This window comes from Lissotriton vulgaris, chromosome 7 (assembly GCF_964263255.1).
Source record: "Lissotriton vulgaris chromosome 7, aLisVul1.2, whole genome shotgun sequence".
Taxonomy (NCBI): domain Eukaryota; kingdom Metazoa; phylum Chordata; class Amphibia; order Caudata; family Salamandridae; genus Lissotriton; species Lissotriton vulgaris.
In genome coordinates, this window is record NC_141695.1 from 88,978,917 (window position 1) to 88,996,979 (window position 18,063).

The window sequence follows — 18,063 nt, forward strand, 5'->3', positions numbered from 1 at the left end:
TTTCCCACTGAGGCCCATCTGTGGGTGGAAGTTGTGTTCATGTCTGGCCCTCTCAGTGAAACGTACACCATGTGAGCGGCATTTATCAAAGGCTGACAGCACTCGCTTCCTTAACTAAGAAGGTCTTTAAGAACTCCTAATGTTTACTAGTGAGAGACTAAAGGCTCAAGTAGATTGTAAGCCCCCAGATTCATTTCATTACAATGCAATACAAGTGACTTCCTTTGTGCACTCGACTCTCCACAGGTAGCGTTGGCAGGTAGAGAAGGCTGACCCCAGGGGGCGGTAGAGGAACAGAAACTTGGACACTGCAGTGCACAGGTGTGTCAGATCTATGCCTCTGGAGATTAAAGGCTTGCATTAGAGGCAAGTATGGGAGGAGGGCCTCAAAACAACACAATGACTCATAGTCCACACCGCAGGCATCAACACAGCCTCCTACACACTGCACAACATTCTTTTTGGTTCGTGGGAAACTGTTTGCATGAACTGATGAGTCAAGGCTCCTTTTGCAAACAGACATTGAGCAGCAGTGGCAGCGCCTCAGACCCGCCTTCCGCCTTCCAGGCACTGCGACAGGAAGTCTAGAGTCAGCTCCATCACCAGGCAACGCTGCAGAGGTACACAGCACTGGTGGTCGCCGTCTCATCTGCTGCTCTACAAACCGGAAGTATGTTTTACCCACAGAAGGATCCGCTGTTACAAGCAGAGAACCATGCTCCCAGTTTTGAACACGCCATGCCGGCTGCATCTCAGTCACACTCTGCCCTGTGGTCCCCCGGACAGGGTTCACTGGGCCCCAGCAGTGGTGGTTGAGGTCCAGCCGACTACGGCTCTGAAAACTCAGCCTTGTACCACCTATTCTGCACTGCTCTCTCCGGGTGGAGGGGAGAGCAGTCGCCGGGTTCTCCAAGAAGTGGCGAGCGGGGCAGAGTTTCTAAGCAGTGGGCAGACCTCTGCACACCCAGCTGAACCTCAGACTTCAGATGAGGTCTCCTCACTTCAGGTAAGCTGGCTGTCAGGTAACGTCCGCCCAGGTCACACAACAGACCCTTGAGCACCTACGGAACACCCCACCCCTTGGCCATGAAGAAACTGGCGCAGAAACTGGGCGAGATCAAGACCCTGGAAGTAAACTCATGAAAAAGCAGCTGACGTCACCATCACCAGGTGTAGAAATGCCCAGAAGCACAGGAAATGACCCTCTCTTCAAGCTGAAATATTATTTAAGAAGCCATGTAAAAAGCATCAGCTCGTCCAGAAACATCAACTAGCTGTCGACAATGAAGAAACTGGATCTTCTAGTATAACGGAGCAAGGAACAACCCGGCACCGAGGGTTCAAGGACTCAGAAGAAGAAAAATTAGAGAGAGTTGGCAACGAAGAGCAATACAGCTACTCCTCGAAGAAAGGACCCCAATGCTTGTGGTGGATACAAGAAGACCAAGCCGCTCGTACATGGAAGAGGACCGAGCCGCTTGTAGACGGAAGACCACTGGCCACTCGTAGATGGATACATCACCTGAATACTTATAGATGAAATGTATCCAGGCACATTTTTTTTTTTTTTTTTTTTTTATTTTTTTTTTAGGAGTTTTATAAAGCGCGACTGCTGCCCGAAGGCGTCCAAGCGCTGGTAGAGGAAAAGGGGTATAGAGGGGGAGGGAGGGGGAAAGGAAGAGGGAGGATAAGAAGAAGATTTAATTTTTAAATAAGAATGTTTTCAGTTCTTTCCGGAAAAGCGGGAGGGTAGGGTTAGATCTTAATGAAAGTGGCAGAGAGTTCCAGAGCTTGGCAGCGTTGAGTGAGAAGGACCTGCCTCCTGCTCTAGCCCTTTTGATTCGTGGAACTGCAGCGAGAAATGCATTAGTGGAACGAAGGGTTTTGCCGGGACAGTAAGGGGAGAGAAGTGAGTGATTGATTTCGGGGCTCGCTCTGTGGAATGCTTGGTGCGCTAGGCAGAGTGTTTTGAATTTTATTCTCTGTCTGACAGGGAGCCAGTGCAGAGATCTGATCCCTGCCTTGACTGACTGTCTGCGCGGGATCTGGAGAAGAATGCGGGCAGCGCAGTTCTGTGTTCGTTGTAGTTTCTCCAGCACATACTCAGGGGCTCCTAGATATAGCGCGTTATTAAAGTCTAGCCTGGATTGTACGAGGCCCTGTATGACAACCTGCTTGGCTTCAAAGGGTAGTATCGGTAAGATTTTTTTCATCATTCGGATGATCCCAAAGCAGGTTGCCGCTGTTTTTGTTGCCTGAGTGTTAAAGGTGAGCTTCTTATCTAGCCATACTCCTAGGCTTTTGATGTCTTCCTTCGGAGTTGGCGGTGGCCCTAAACTTGCGGGCCATGGCAGGTCATAGGTGAAGGAGGGGGGGCCGAGGGTCATTATCTCGGTCTTATCGCCATTGAGTTTTAAGGATGACATTGTCATCCAACTTCTGACATCCTCCATGCAGGCTGGAAGAGAACCCGTTGCTTGCAAGAGGAGAGGACCCAAGCGTCTGCAGATGGACGTGCACACAAGTACTGTTTGGTGATGAGGATCCAATAAGTAAGCAGTAGCAAATTCATGCTTCTACAGAAGAGACAAAAACAATCCATCCCCAAACAAAGCTATAAAACCAATCTCTGGACGTTGGTCTTGTGGGGACAGTGTTGTCCAGCACACTAGTGCTGATGATGTGAGTTGGCCAATCAGCTGCTTAGAGAAAGAACAGGCTTGGAATTTAAACACGCATTTGCAATGCAATATGCCTCAAATTTGCGATTCTTTGAGCTACTGGCATGGTTAATTTATTTATTTATTTATTTATAAAAGACAAACCTTTTATCTATGTGTTGGTTTTTAAAACATATTAAAGGCATTGTCATTTACAATGCCATTAGCTTAAAATTTCGCAAATGTGAGACCCATTGCATTGCAAATGCTTGTTAAAGCTGATGTGAATAATGTGGTGCCAGTCATGGTCTGCTCTAGCGGAAGCATCCTCATCATGAAAAGCTATAGCTTACATATAGATCAATCCTCTGGTTGAAGGGTGCTGCCGTGAGTGTGCGGACCAGTGCCCGGAGATTCACACATCACAGAGGAACAATCAGCAAAGTGATCCGGTGTTCCGTCGGAACTGGAGGGCTGCCTGCCGGGCCTTAGGGCGGAGCCACAATGGTATGCAGTCAGGGAGAGTAGCACAGTGTCTCCTTCTCAATCATGAACTCACCACCTACTGTACCAGCCAGGAAACATTACAAACACAGTGACAAAAAGGAGACTGAAAATAACACCCTACACTCAAGAGGAAACCACCTCACTAAACACTGAGGAGAAAGCTCTAAGCCCTGAAAGAGCCACAAGGAACCAGCCCTGGTAGTCATATACCGGCAAACCCCTCCTCCCCCCCCACCCCCCCAAGAGACATGCAAAACCCACTATGAGAAAACCAACAGGCTTGGCATCTGTATAGTGCAAGTAGAGAAGCACACACAACGTACAGGCACAAAGGGAGCATGCACACAGACCAACACCACGACATACGCACAGTTTCACAATGTCCAGCAGTCATTCAGGCATCCATGTAAGCCAACCACCACATGTAAGAACATTAATGGAGACAAGCTGTGTCATACATTACTTTTGTGATGTGCGGGACATAGCTTTATTGTGCGACAGCAACACAAACCGGAGGGGGCGGGAAGAAAGGAAACAAAGTACGGCGGGAGGGGCAGCGGAAACAAAGACAACAGGCAGTGCACGACGAACTAAGACAAAGTGCACTTTCCAAACATGGCTTGGAATGCGGGTCACTCAGATAAAACAAGCTGTCGCCATTAGGCGAACAGCCGCCTGTTTATACGTGCATCGCGTTTTCACTAAGTGAAAGCGCGATGCAAAAATAAACATGCAGCCGAACTTGCCAAAGGCGACTGAAACAAGCTGTCGCCATTACGCAAATGATAAAAAGTAGTGCTTACCCATTAGTTAAAGGAGACGGTATAATGCTGCAAATAAAAGATCCAGCCTGGATGGGCCGTCCGAGAAGGAGACAGGGCGGTAACAAATAAGCCTCATTCTGAATCACAAGCCAGCATTTAGCATAAATAGTGACACCAGCCAATAAAAATGATGGGGGGGGCTTCAACTCCACTTCTAAAATATCCAGATTACAAGAAGCCTCGCAGAGCGAGCAGTTCATGCGTGCTGCAACCCAGGTCTGCGAGACCTAAAAATGCATCTAGTACAGCATATTGGAGCCACTCACAGCAAGAGCAGGAGGCAAGGATGAGGCAGATCATTGGAAAAGAAGAGTACCGGCCTTTGGCAGTGCCTGTAGTGTTTCCGGGCGTGAGGCAGCGGTCTAGCTGACCCACGCTGCCGGAGCGCCCCCGCGCTGACGCGTGACGTCAGGCGCAGGGGAGGGGTATAAAATAAAGAGGCGTGGCTACGGAAAATCAGTCGGAGCCACGCGAGAACAGCAACAACGGCTCCTGTATTTATTTAGCGTTGCGTGGCCGCACTCAGTAGCGCTAGCCAGACCACAAATGCTACACTGACGACGAGGGTCCAGTAGAACCCACCTTGCACCCGACACGGCGCCCCGCTGTTCTGCCTCATCCCTGTGCGGGACGACGATCGAGGGGGAAAACGAAAGTGGCGGCGATCAGTCGGGCCCAGAACCTGCCACGCTGAGCCGCGCTCGCAAGAAAATGCGGAAAGGAAGCCACGACAAAGCCCGAGGAGTTGGGACAGCGCCCTCGCACCACCAGAGCGGGTAAGAGTAGCGCACCACGCCGCCACCACAGGCCGAGAGTCAACCCACAGGCAGAACACACGCAGCACCGCCTAGGCCCCAAACCCAGGCTGTGAGAGCGCGCCAAGTGCCAAGGGAGACTGTGCAATAGCCCACTGAAGGGACAATCGTCAGCCCCCGGGCCAGTGGTGATTCATAGATAAGACCATTGGAGGTACAGCGCAGCACGTGGTGCACGTGCCAAAATGGCATCTATTCCCGCCCTTGAACCTTTTGTAGTTGATGGAGCCCCATCATCTCTCGCCCCATCATCCCTCGCCCCACGTTGGAGGGATTAGACCGATCGCCTCCAAATCTATTTCGAGGGTGCTGGGATCTCTAGGGAGAGGCGCAGAGCCCTACTATTGCACCTAGGGGGCAAGGACATACACTGCATCTACAAAACGCTAACAGAGGCTACACCAAAGACGTACCCCAAACACTACTCACAGCGCTGAGCGCCTATTTCGAACCAATGGCAAGCAAGGATTAAGAGCGGTTTGTATTCCGCCAAGCGAAGCAGGAGGCCGACGAGTCACTGGACGCATTCCATGGCAGGCTGAAAGAACTAGCCAGCTCTTGCAGATTCCGGGATGAGCAAGAAGAGATTCGAGGGCAAATCATCCAGGGATGTTTCTCGTCCAAACTCAGAGTTACGATCTTACAGGAAGACGACAAACCTCTTGCAAACATACTCAAACTAGGCCGCTCCAAGGAACTGTCCCAGGCGAGAGCCTCCCACATGGAAACAGCCCTACACCGACCAATCAAGGTCGAGCAAGCCAACTCGGCTGAGAAAGTGAACGTGGGAAGATCCAGAGGGAGACAATCCAGTGGGAGAAGGCCGCCAGACAAGAAGAAGGATATTGCGGAGGCCAGCCTCACCGCATGCAAGACTGTCCGGCGAAGGGAAAGAAATGCAGCGCATGCGGATGGATGAACCACTGCGGCAGTATGCAGATCCACGAGAGCCAAGAAGGAGGCTGCACATGCGGTAAGAGAAGAAAGGGACAGTAAAGACATGGATGATGACGCAGAAGATTACCCCGTTCACTATGTGTACGCCATCGATCAGCCACAACGGAAGAAACGCCGCCTTCCAAAGTGCCGCATCATGATCCACCAGCAAGAGGTGAGGGCCACCATCGACACGGGGGCGTCTATTGAGCTGATGGCTGCGAATGTGTACAACCAACTGCGTGCAAGGCCTCCCCTACACGAAGCAAAAATCAGAGAATTTGTATATGGACAGAAGACGCCCATTCCTCTGATTGGGTGTTTCAAAACAGAACTGCAACACCAAGAGGCAACAGTACCCACAACAGCCTACGTCACAAAAGAAGGCAGTGGCATGCTGCTAAGCGGACAGTCAGCCGAAGATCTAAAACTCATATCCTTCGCGATGGCGGGGCTAGAAGAGGAACTAAACACCATCATGGAAGAATTCGAGGACGTATTCAAATGCCTCGGGTGCCTAAAAGGGAAAGAAGTGTCCCTCCAGTCCAACCAGTCGCACTGAGGCATCGGCGAATTGTATTCCACCCGAGGAAGAAAGTAGAGGAGGAGCTAGAAACACTGGAAAAACAGGGGATCATAGAAAAGGTCAGCGGTCCCACCCCATGGGTATCTCCGATCGTGGTTGCCCGGAAGCCCAAGCAACCCGGACAGGTCCGCATTTGCGTAGACATGCGTCTACCGAACGCAGCGGTAAAGAGGGAGCGGCACCTGACTCCCACAATCGACGACATCCTAGGAGAGCTCAACGGTGCAAAGTGGTTTTCCAAAGTAGACCTCCGATCGGAATATCACCAGCTATCGCTCCACCCTGATTCAAGGTACATAACCACTTTCTCCACTCATATAGGACTAAGGCGATATCGGCGTCTCAACTTCGGGATATCAAGTGCAGCAGAAGTATTCCAGAACACAATTCGGGAGGTCCTCAGTGGACTCCCAGGAGTCCTGAACGTGAGCGATGACCTGCTCATTTACACGTCATCCATCGAAGAACACCACAAAAAAATACGAGGAGTTCTCAAAAGAATCAAAGAATCCAGCCTAACCTTGCACAAGGAAAAGTGCCAATTCCTGCAGAACAAAATCAGCTTCTTCGGATACACGTTCGAGCCAAGGAGTGGCACCGGACCCCGACAAAGTAAAGGACGTCCAGGTAACCGGCCCCAACGAACTTCACAGAGGCGAGAAGCTTCCTCGGCATGGTAAACTTCTGCGGGCGCTTCATCCCGGATCTCTCCAACCTCACTAAGCCACTCCGAGAACTAACCAAATCAGCCACCACATGGCAGTGGGGCCCGGAACAGGAAAAGGCTTTCCGCGACACCAAGGCAGCCTTATCCGCAGACACCACACTCTCATACTTTGATCCCTCTAAGTCCACCAATGTGGCCGTAGACGCCAGCCCCTTCCGCCTAGGAGCAGTGCTGACACAGCTTCAAAGAAATGGCGAATGGGCGCCCATCGCCTATGCCAGCCGCTCCTTGACTGACACGGAGCAGAGGTATTCACAGATAGAGAGAGAGGCCATAGCCATCCATTGGGCCTGCCGACACTTTCACGTTTACGTGTACGGCCACTCCTTCACGGTAACCACGGACCACAAGCCTCTCATACCTCTATTCCAAGGCTCAGTATCCAAACTACCTCCGCGAATCGAAAAGTGGATACTCCAACTACAAGGGTACGACTACCGAGTGGAGTACAAGCCAGGGTCAACGAACCCGCGGACTACCTGTCAAGACACCCCGAGAGGCCACCCCGAAAGAGAGAGGACGCAGAGGACACAGAGGAATATGTTCGACTGGTGACCGAAAGATCCCGACCACTACCCATGAGCCTCGACTCTATCATTGAAGCGTCACGGAACGACGAATGTCTTCAACTAGCTGCCAATGCGGTCCGGTCCGGAAACTGGCGCCCCATCCAGGACTCTCTAGGGAGAAGAACACCACAGGTCAAAACGACTTTGGAGTCCATTCTGCGAATCAAAGAAGAACTGTCCCTCGACAGCCAAGGATGCCTACTGCGGGGCCCCCGTCTAGTCATGCCAGCCAGTCTAACCCGTCAAGCGGTAGAACTCGCACATAGAGGACACCAGGGTATGGTAAAGACCAAAAGCAGGCTGAGAGCCAAGGTGTGGTTCCTGGGGATGGACCTGATGGTAGAAGAAACTGTCAGAGCATGCAACTGGTGTCAAGCAGCAGGGCAACCAGACCGCCCTCACCCAGTTGTGACCGAAGACAACCCTCAGAGGCCGTGGGAATGCGTAAGCGCCGACTTTGGACACCTCCCCAACGGGCGATATGCACTAGTGATCATTGACGATTTCACCAAGTACCCCGAAGTGGAAATTGTGGGGAGCCAAACAGCCACGGAAGTCATCGCAAAATTTGAGAAAACGATCGCCACCCATGGCATTTTTGATGTAGTCCAGACCGACAATGGACCATCCTTCTACGGTCAAGAATTTGCAGAATACCTGAAGAGCTGGGGCATCCACCATAGGAAAACTAACCCCGCGCTGGCCTCAAGCCAACGGGGAAGTGGAGAGGTTCATGCGCACGCTCAATAAGACCATCCGCATAGCCCTAGCAGATGGATCACCACTAGAGAAAGCCATTTACAGCTTTGAGGAAATATCGCATGACTCCGCACGTCACAACGGAAGCGGCGCCAGGAGCGTCAACCATGGGCTGAACAGTGAGAGAGACACGCCCGAACCACCCTACTTGGGTTCCCGAGCAAGCATGCAAAGAGAAGACACTGGCAAATCGCACTCGCTCCAACGACCGAGCCAGCAAACGACGAGGGGCCCGCGAATCCACCATAAAGCCAAGTGACCGAGTCTACGTCAAAGATCGATATCCCGGAAGCAAGTTCCGGCTCCCATTCAAACACCAACCGTGGACTGTCACTCGACATACCAGCACCATGGTGACTGCTCAGAGAGGGTCTGAAACAGTCACCAGAGACATTTAGTTTTTTAAGAAAGCACACCAGAACACTTCTCAGAGTCCAGAACAGCCCAGCCCGAGTCCGCAGCGACAAGAAGAATCAGAGACTGATCAGTGGGTCTAAGATGAGGAAGTCCTGAGAGAACAAGACACTTCGCAACTCCCCACCAACCCCGAAGGTGGGGCGTCAAGCTTGCTTTCCCCGGCTGGGGGGAAGCAATACCCCATTCCAGGGGAAACCAGGGGTGGCAATGCCCCGAGGAGGACGGTCTAGATATGAGCTGCGGAGAAATCTTGCACCCTCCTCCCAGCTCGCTGACTACCTGGTGGAGTGAGGCCCTGAATAAACACTGACAAACTGGTAACAGACCCATCGTCTTATAATCTACTGTATTTTGATAATTCACTGTTTTTGATAAAAGGTTATAAGGAATTTAGTGTTCCGGGGCGTGAGGCAGCAGTCTAGCTGACCCACGCCGTCGGAGCGCCCCCGCACTGACGCGTGACGTCAGGCGCAGGGGAGGGGTATAAAATAAAGAGGCGTGGCTACAGAAAATCAGTCGGAGCCACGCGGGAACAGCAACAACGGCTCCTGTATTTATTTAGCATTGCGTAGCGCTAGCCAGACCACAAACGCTACAGTGCCATCCGTGCCAAGTGACGCAGGGGGGTGGGTAGAACTGCCATCAATGAGACATGTAAGTCAAGGAGGATGGCCACAGATGAGAGGTGACTGATTTGCAGAGATTGGAGACAAGAAAAGCGTTTATCACTGGTGCAGAAAGCAGGGACCCCAGACTGGAGGGGGTCATCAGTGCTGGGACAATAGGCAGGGCTCGAGTCGGGGTACCACGCGGGTGGACGCCGTCCCCCCTGCACAAAAGCTGGACCTCACTCTTTGGCCTCTCTGGCAACTCGACAGCCTGGCAATTAGAGCGCCGAGCCGCGAAATCCGCTGATGCGCAATTACAGGTGAGGCTTTGTATTGGGAAACACACCGGCAGCCTCTTCCATACAGCGGTAATCAGTTTTTGTGTAATTGTTTGTGACTGTTTTTCAGCTGATCTGCCCTGCGTTTCACCTTGGCACCAGGCCTCAGGCGTGGTGTGGGGTGCGGCAGGTTGCAGACTCATCTATATGAATACCCCTGTGACGTCACTTCCAGTGACCGCGTCCCCCCACTTCTTTTTTTAGGACTAGTGCCCTGACAATAGGGAATCTGTAACTCGGTTGTAGGGGAACCAAGGGTTCGAGAAAATGAGCTACTGAGGTTCAGAGTGAAAGAAGGAGAAAAGCGGCGAGGTTGGGCGTTGTCTTTTTTTTTTTATTTGTTTAAGTACAACAGCAAACAGGCATTAAAGTTGTTGGGAACATGCCAGTGGTTGTCATAAACAGAGCATCCGAACAGTATATCTGATTGTAATTCTGCATGTGGCCGACACCTCATTTCATACGCCATAAACTCTCCTCTTCAAAACCTTATCCCTGTAATCTAACATTAACTAGTCTCCGCCGCCCTAAACTCTCCTCTTCAAAACCTTATCCCTGTAATCTAACATTAACTAGTCTCCGCCACCCTTTCTTTCTCTCGAACAATTCACCTGAAACCACATGCTCCCGCCAAATCACACCCACCTGATATTAATATATGAAAGTAACTTAAGTAAATGCACACAATCTTATTTTCAGAGCACATGAGTGTTCGCAATAACCGCTAGATTACCACTAACATTGAGTTCCGCAGTAATCGGCGTAAAGCCCATTGACGCCTCGTCAGAAGTAGTAAGCGCTATATAAATCCAATTACAACTACAGGCATAGGGTGCCCCGCCACAAGCTGAGTGGAGTCATTCTGTGTGTCTATTTTAGGTAGGGTAGGTGACTGATAAACTGGAATATTCTCAGACTGGAGACAATCAAACATTGGCTGGCGAATAATGAAGCAGGCATGATTTGCCCAGCACTAGCACTTACCAAGCTTGTTCGTCAGCACATCCATGTCCTCTCACCTTACCTGGCAAATGGGCCAGGGAACTAAAGTAGGCCCTCGATTAGGAGTGGGCGCGGTGCTCACCACTCCGTGGGGATTAATACTCCCATTTACCACCTACCCTGGGCAGATGGTGGGCACGGTAAGCACTCTTTGGTGGGGATGAACGCTCCCATTTACATAGGGGTGGTGGTGGTGTGGGGGGTGGGAGGAGAGAATGTGGTCCAAGAGGGGCGTCGCAAGCTCCACTTTGGGGGTGTCCCGTTGTTCCCATATGTTGGACGCCAGGTCAGTTATAGACAGTTATGAGTGGAGAGGTATCCCACCTGGGATCACAATCCATTTAACTTGTAATCTTGGTCCAATGAGGACTCAGTTCCTGGGTCCAATGAGGACTCAGTGCCTGAAGGTGGGAAGCCTTCAGGCACCAATCAGGAGGGTGGTGAAGCGTAGTATGCAAATCGGTCCAGGCACCCCAGGGTTACACATTCCATAGACTAAACATTCTTGTTCAACACTGGGCTCTATTACGCATACAATACACCAAGCAGGCCTAGGGGTGTGAAGGGTGGGACAAGTCTCAGAAGCTAACAATGAGAAGAAGCATTGGCAAAACAAAATCGGTCTGGCTTTGGCTTGCATGGGCGGTGTTAGAAGGATTTCTTTTTTAAATTGATTTCACTAGTAGCATATGCCACAAAAACAGATGACAAAAGAAAAACAGATCATGCCATATGATAGCAATAAAATGTTTAACTGTGAAAATAAGTTTACCTTTGCATGAAATGTAAATAGAGCAGTATGTTGCTTCCTAGTGAGCAGGTGTATGTGGAACAGATAGAGACACCCTTTTTAGTTTCAATGCCTATCACAGGAAACTCTTATTCTTACAGTGTGCAAATATTTTTTTTTTAAAGCACTACTGGCTTTGAATTACTGTATTATGAAAACATTCAATACAAACACAAGGGTGATTACAAAAATGGACTTCTATTTTTAGTAAATGTGCACGTGGTGAGGCACAATGCTGCATCTCAGTGCGAGAGAGTCGGTGGCTGAATTAGGCTGACGCACTGGCCAGTGCTGTATGCTGTGTGGAAGGAACCAAAGTGTGAATATCAGTTGAAGAGGCCAATGGATGGAGGGGCGGACCCAGAACCCCTTCTGTGCATATATAAATGTATGTGTGTAGTTTTATTTTAACCACATGAGGTGGGCAAGAAAAATAAGATTGTCTCCAGGCCAGTCTGAAGGGTAGGACAGCCACCGCATGTACCCCAGGTGGTGCCACAGTTCCCAGGAACATCTGGCCTCAGCAGCCGCAAAGCTGTGCACACTATCGAAGCAGAGCAGGAGGTCTCCCTCCACCCCGTGCCCCAGTCCAGCCCTGGTGTGTTAATGTCTCCAAAGTAAGCACCACTTCAAACACAGATAAATCAACGAGGCGCCCAGCTGAAGGCCCACCAAGGCTCCCAACTTGGCTTCCCTTGAGGAAAACACGCCTCGCCCTCTGCCCATCACACCATGTCCTGCTCTAATTCTATTTTTAGCACAAAATCAGTCACCAAATCCATAGTGCCCTGGGACAGACCTCGAGAGAATCCAACAGAGCGCCGAGAGCAGGCTGGACACCAGGCCTGCCTGAGGGGCTGAAGGAGGCAGAAGTGAGCCGGCTCGGACCCCTGACCCGGCCTGCAAGGGATATACTCGGCCTCCCTTTCCACACTCTGTCCTCAACCATCCGCAGTCCTCCCAGACCCGCCCGCCTCACTTCCCTCTCTGCTGCCTCTGCTCACGCCTCACTGACTGCCTCCTTGTCCTGGAGTATCCTGTCCCTGGTGCGGTGTGTGCACACAGACACACCCACACAGACTCACTTCAAGAGCAGGATGAGGAGAAGGAAATGGAAGGCCTTTACCCAACCAACGACAACACAGTAATGCCTCACCTAAAGGACAGTCAACAACGCCTTCTTTTCACGCTGAGAGCTAAGCCGCCCAAGGTGATGGCGCCCCCTGCAGCAGAAGTCCATCAGCTGGAAGGGGTGAGCTGTGATCACACCGCACACTGGGCCGGCGGGAAACACTGTTCACATCACACACTAGATACTCTTGTTTTTGAGGCGCTCCTTCATAAAAGACAACACTTCACGAGCCTTAAAAGAACAAGAAATGCACTTAAACTCTGCAGCGATTCGGATGCCGTCTCACAGGTGACTTGCCGCTGTCGGCACTGAGCGCTTCACCCACTGAGCTACTTCACCAGACCTGGCACGTGTCACCTGCAGGTCACAAGATGATCCCCGCAGCAGGCACATCAACACTGAGCTGTTCTATGAAGTTTCCAACATGGTACCAGAGCGAGTGCATTAGCCACCAGACTTACCTTCTCAGTACAGTGCCCTGAAGCTTACCACAGGTAGACTAGATCTGTGCAACAGGCGCCTTAACCCTGTCCGCTATCTACCCACAAGCCTGTTGGTGGCGAAGAAACTGAGCCACGACACATTTACTAGCAGTTTTCCTTTGTTCTCAGATTCTTTCTGCAGAGTTTATATAAATCCTGCATTCATGTCTGTCCGTCCTCCCTCACTCACCCCCATGCCTCCCCCGCGCTCTCCACACTGCCCGACTGTGGCATCCTTCAATGTTTAGTTAAGTTGTAAAGTCAAACCTAAGGATCGCCTTGTCAAACCATAAGTGAAATAAAATGAACTGGTTACTTTCTTCGGTGTGGCTGAATACTACAATAAGTCTTTTCCTCGTTTTGCTTGTAGAACTCCCACCTTGACGTCTCTCTTGAATAAAGGTATAAAGTTTGAATGGTCCTTTAAGCATGGGCGAATTTTGCGAATCTGGCGTTCGCGAATTTTGCAAATTTGCGAACTCGCAATCCGCAAAATCCGCGAATTCTCGCGAATTTGCGGATTTTATTTTTGTGTTCGCAAGGATTTCTGCCAGTTCTCAAGGATTTCTGACAGTTTGCGAGGGTTTTGTAACAGTTCGCAATTGCGAACTTACATGTCGGCTCGCAACGGTCACGATTATGTGTCTCTACGTCTGGTTCATCATCATAGGTTCCCAGCACCCTCTGTTTTACCCATGCCACCCTCTGGTACATCAATGCCTTATGCCACCCTCTGGTTCATCATCACTGTAGATTATGGGGGGAAAAAGCAAGCACACCTGCCTGCTTCAACTGACATGAATTAATTTGGGGTTGATTTATTAATGTGTCACTGTTTTAAAATTCCAGTCTGGCACCTGCTTCCTTATCTGTAATTTGCTTTCTGTTGCAGTGCAATTTTTTTTTCCAGGACCTTTGTGGCCTACTTGTAGCTATTCTATGAGCCTGCTGTGAGGGTCAGAGCAGGGTCATACAATTGTTGCAACTAGCAACTGAACTCTGGAGGGGCTCTTGTCAGGAAGCACTACAGGGAACGGTTACTAATGATGAGTTTGAACTTTTGAACCTGCTTTCACTTTTGCAAAACTCGTTTTTCTGCAGAGCAGCATTACAGCAACTTTAATGCCCCACCAAGCTTATATGAGAAAGTTGATTTCTAATCCAAAAGTTATCCAAAGAAAATCAAAAGGCCTCAAATCTAAAAAAGTGCAGGCAAATGTCAACCTGAGGAGTTATTCTGATAAAAATAATCATTTTCAGAAGGTCTATGCTGCTTGCTAGTAGATTTCTTGTGCAGAATTGCAATTTTTGTAATTTCGCGAGTGCGAGATTGTTGCTGCCCGCCGCACCTACATGTTCGCAATTGCGAACTTACACCGCAAAGAAAAAAGTCCGCTGCGTGCGAATTTTGCGGGAAATTCGCGAATCTCGCGGATTGCGAATTTACCGAAAAGCTGCAAAATCCGCGAGCGTAACGGATTTTCCGCCCATGCTTATGGTCCTCTCAGTGTCAAGTGGAGTTTGATGATGTCAAACAAGCTCTTAATTCTGCACCATCCCTTCGTAGCTTTGCCATCTTGTCCACCTCGATACTTGTAACAGACGCCAGTTTGCGTGGTTTGGGGGCTGTCCAGCAGATGAGAGATGGCAAAGAAATCACAATACTATTCCTCTCCTGGGCTCTTGTCGGCCCTGAGCTTCTTTACTCAGTAATTGAGAAGGAAGCACTTTATCTTTGGGGCCATCAGGAAATTTAAAAAGTTTCTGTGGGGTAATCCTTTTATAGTACATTCCAATCACAAACCATTAAAGGAGGTCTTCTGCAAGAAAAGTCTGGATGCAATCTCCTCCAGGATTTGTAAGTGGGTAATTGCTCTACAAGACTTTGATTTTGTCGTGAAATATATACCTGGGGTAGAAAACAGAGTTGCTGATGCCTCTCTCGTTTAGTTCCTAAACAGACTGCTGGAGTTCCACTGAACCCTGAAGATACTTGGGAGGTTGGTGAATTTAAAGTCGGCGAGACTGTTGAAAATGTTGTCTCAGAAAATGATTGGAAGACCACCGGTGGAATTCCTTTTCAACTATTTAGAGGGCGCATCACGAATACCTACATGTTTCAGTCTTGGATGAGAGAAAAATGTGTTGAAGCCAAAAATGTTGATGAAGCACAGTTATTGAGTAAGCAGCAAGCCAAGTCTGTTGAAAGGAAAATAAATGTTGACATTAGACATGTTGTTGCTCAAACTAAGGTATTCATTGGTGACAGTGTTAGGGTACGTCTTCCTCACAAATCTTTCAGGTCTAAGTTTCCTGCTCCTTTTACAGTGGTTAAACTTTTTAAGAATGCTGTAAAACTAAATGATGGGCGCATTTGGAACGTAAATAGAATTACACCTGTTACTGTACCCAGGTGTACTGACAACTTTTTGAGTTCAAATGATAAGTTCGGTCAAGGTGTCTCTAATGCTCCTCTGCGTAGGAGCTCACGTGTTGTCAAACTTCCATTGGCTCTACATGATTACGTCTTGAAGTAATTCTATCTTATTTTGGGGGGGTTTAGGTCGGGGAAGATGTGTGGTATCCTTCAATGTTTAGTGAAGTTGTAAAGTTATTTCTTTAGGTTGAATGTTAAGAGTTCAAACTAGAATGTTTAGATGAGTTGCTTAGTGCTGGGTCAGTTGATGCTGGAGGTCCTGTGGATAGGACCTTATATCACCTGTTACTTAAATAAAGAGGATAACCCCAGTACTACTGGACCATATGTACTTCTTCATACCGACACCCTCCATGTGCCCAGCAGCCCCCTCTCAGGGTCCCCCACCCCAGTGACGATCCATCAGCCCCCCCTACCCGACTCCCACCTCCACCAGCCCGCTCAGCGGACCCCGAAGGCTCCCCCCTGCTCTTTCTCCACAACCACCCCACACTTACTGCCCACTGCACGTGTGTGCTGCCAGCCTGCCTTCTCTAGCGCCCACCGCCCCGAGGACCCCCTGGCCCTCCTGTCCGTCTCTGTTCTCCCCCCCCCCCCCCCCCCCCCTTCTGTCTCCCAGGCTCCCCACAAACCTGCCTGCTGCTCAGTACGCCCCCACCCTTCAGAAAGAGGTAAAATATACACCCCTCAAAACAAATCCTAGAATGAGAGACACTGTCAAGGGCAGAAAGCGCTATATCAATGTCATCTGCCGCAGGCGCTTCTACCGGCTGCTTCACAAACACGTTTCATCCAGTCGCACAGACACACCTTTCACAGAGGTCAGAGGTCAACGTGCGAACAACAGGGGCTCACAGCCTAGTTCAAGCTCACAAGTGAATAACTGGTTCTCGCCGGGGATTCCCTGCCCGACCCCACAAGCAGCACACCGCGCCTTACACGCGACATTAGTGTATCGGGGAAAGTCCAGGGCAAGTTCACAGCCAGAGCGAAACACGTGTCAGCCACGGTCCATCAGCGCCTAACAATAAATGACATTCTGCGGGGTTATTTCCGTGATAAGAGCAGGGGGTGATTTCCATAAACGATTATCCCTCTCCACACCTTCGTTCCCGCCAGTTTCGAGGGGATTCTCCCCTTTCATTTTTCTATTTCTCACATTTAGTTCTATTCCTTTGCGCCCTTTCCCTCGCCCCCTCTGTATTCCCCCTCCGGACCCGGAGTGGATTCAGTCTGGCGCCTCACACACACTCACTCACTCACCAGTGCCTTGAGTCCCGGGCCCCGCGGGAGGCGCCTCCTGCCGGGGCGCGTCCATCAGCAGCCCCGCCGCCGGCCCCGCACCGAGCCCTCCCCGGAGACGGCCGAGTCCAGGCCCCTCCCAGGCCGGGGACGCCGCCTCCTGGCGTGGATGGATGAGGCGCGCCGCCGGGTTTACCCAGGGGGCGCGTCACGGCACAGCCGAGTCAACACTGCTTCTAGGCGCTCAGTCGTGGGCGCTTCAAGGCGCTGCCGGGGACGCCGCCTCCTGGTGCGGATGGATAAGACGCCGGGGCTACTGTGTGGCCGAGGCGCCTCTGCCAGGTGGGCGCGTCAAGGCGCAGTACAGACCCTCTGCCCTCACCGGGGCTCTGGACCACTGCTTCTAGGCGCTGCCGGGGACGCCGCCTCCTGGTGCGGGTGGATGAGTGGGTGCTGTGTTTACCCAGATGGAAGCCCCGTGCCGGCCTCTGCCAGGTGGGCGCTTCAAGGCGCAGCAGAGTCCCCACTGCTTCAAGGCACTGCCGGGGACGCAGACTCCTGGCGCGGATGGATGAGGCGCTCCGGGGGCTGCTGTGTGGCCGAAGCGCCTCTGCCAGGTGGGCGCGTCAAGGCGCAGTCCAGTCTCCTCTTCCCCCGCGGGGACTCCGGATGGGTGTTTCAAAGCGTGTCCAGGTGGCAGCTCCTGGTGGGCGCACGAGGGTCCTATCTGCCCACGCTTGCACTCCGGCCTGCTGCTTCAAGGCGCTCCCGGTTTCACGTTTGTGAGATGGGTGCTTCAAGGCGCTGACCAAGCGGGAGCTCTGGACCGGTGCTTCCAGGCGCAGGAGGGTGCCCTGCGCGGGGGGCGTTCCTGCGCTGATGTTGGAGGCCGGCAGCAGGTGATGGACTCAGGTGCGGCTCCGGGGCGGAGGCTTCGAGGCGCGGGCGGATCCTCGGCCCACGTGGCCGTGACTGGGGCCACCTCCGGCAGCTCACACCCGACGAGGGTCCGCGTGACCCGGAAGACTAAAGTCCACGTTGGGTAGAGGAGGCCAACCTCCTCTGGAGGGTGTGTGCGCCTCTCAAGAGTTTATTCTAGGAATAAAGAGTACAACTCGAACTGTAGATCAGAGGTCAGGGGTGTGGCACTGGTGTAGTGTGTTGTATATACGTGGTGGAGTGCACTGTGGGAAGCAGGGGGTAGAGTTTGTGGCACTGGTGTGGTGTATATC

At 51.2% G+C, this 18,063-nt stretch overlaps 1 protein-coding gene across 2 annotated transcripts in view; it reads right to left on the bottom strand.

The window, feature by feature from the left end:
* The window catches only part of TMEM139 (transmembrane protein 139), a 152,059-nt gene extending 134,344 nt beyond the window's left edge, over window positions 1-17,715 (bottom strand). The window contains exon 1 of one of the 2 annotated variants that reach the window (XM_086929760.1): window positions 16,853-17,712. The gene's annotated coding sequence lies outside the window, so the exon portion shown is untranslated. Of the gene's footprint in view, window positions 1-16,852 lie in introns of both variants that reach the window. The other variant, XM_086929759.1, reaches the window with a different exon arrangement.
* Window positions 17,716-18,063: the final 348 nt, after the last annotated feature.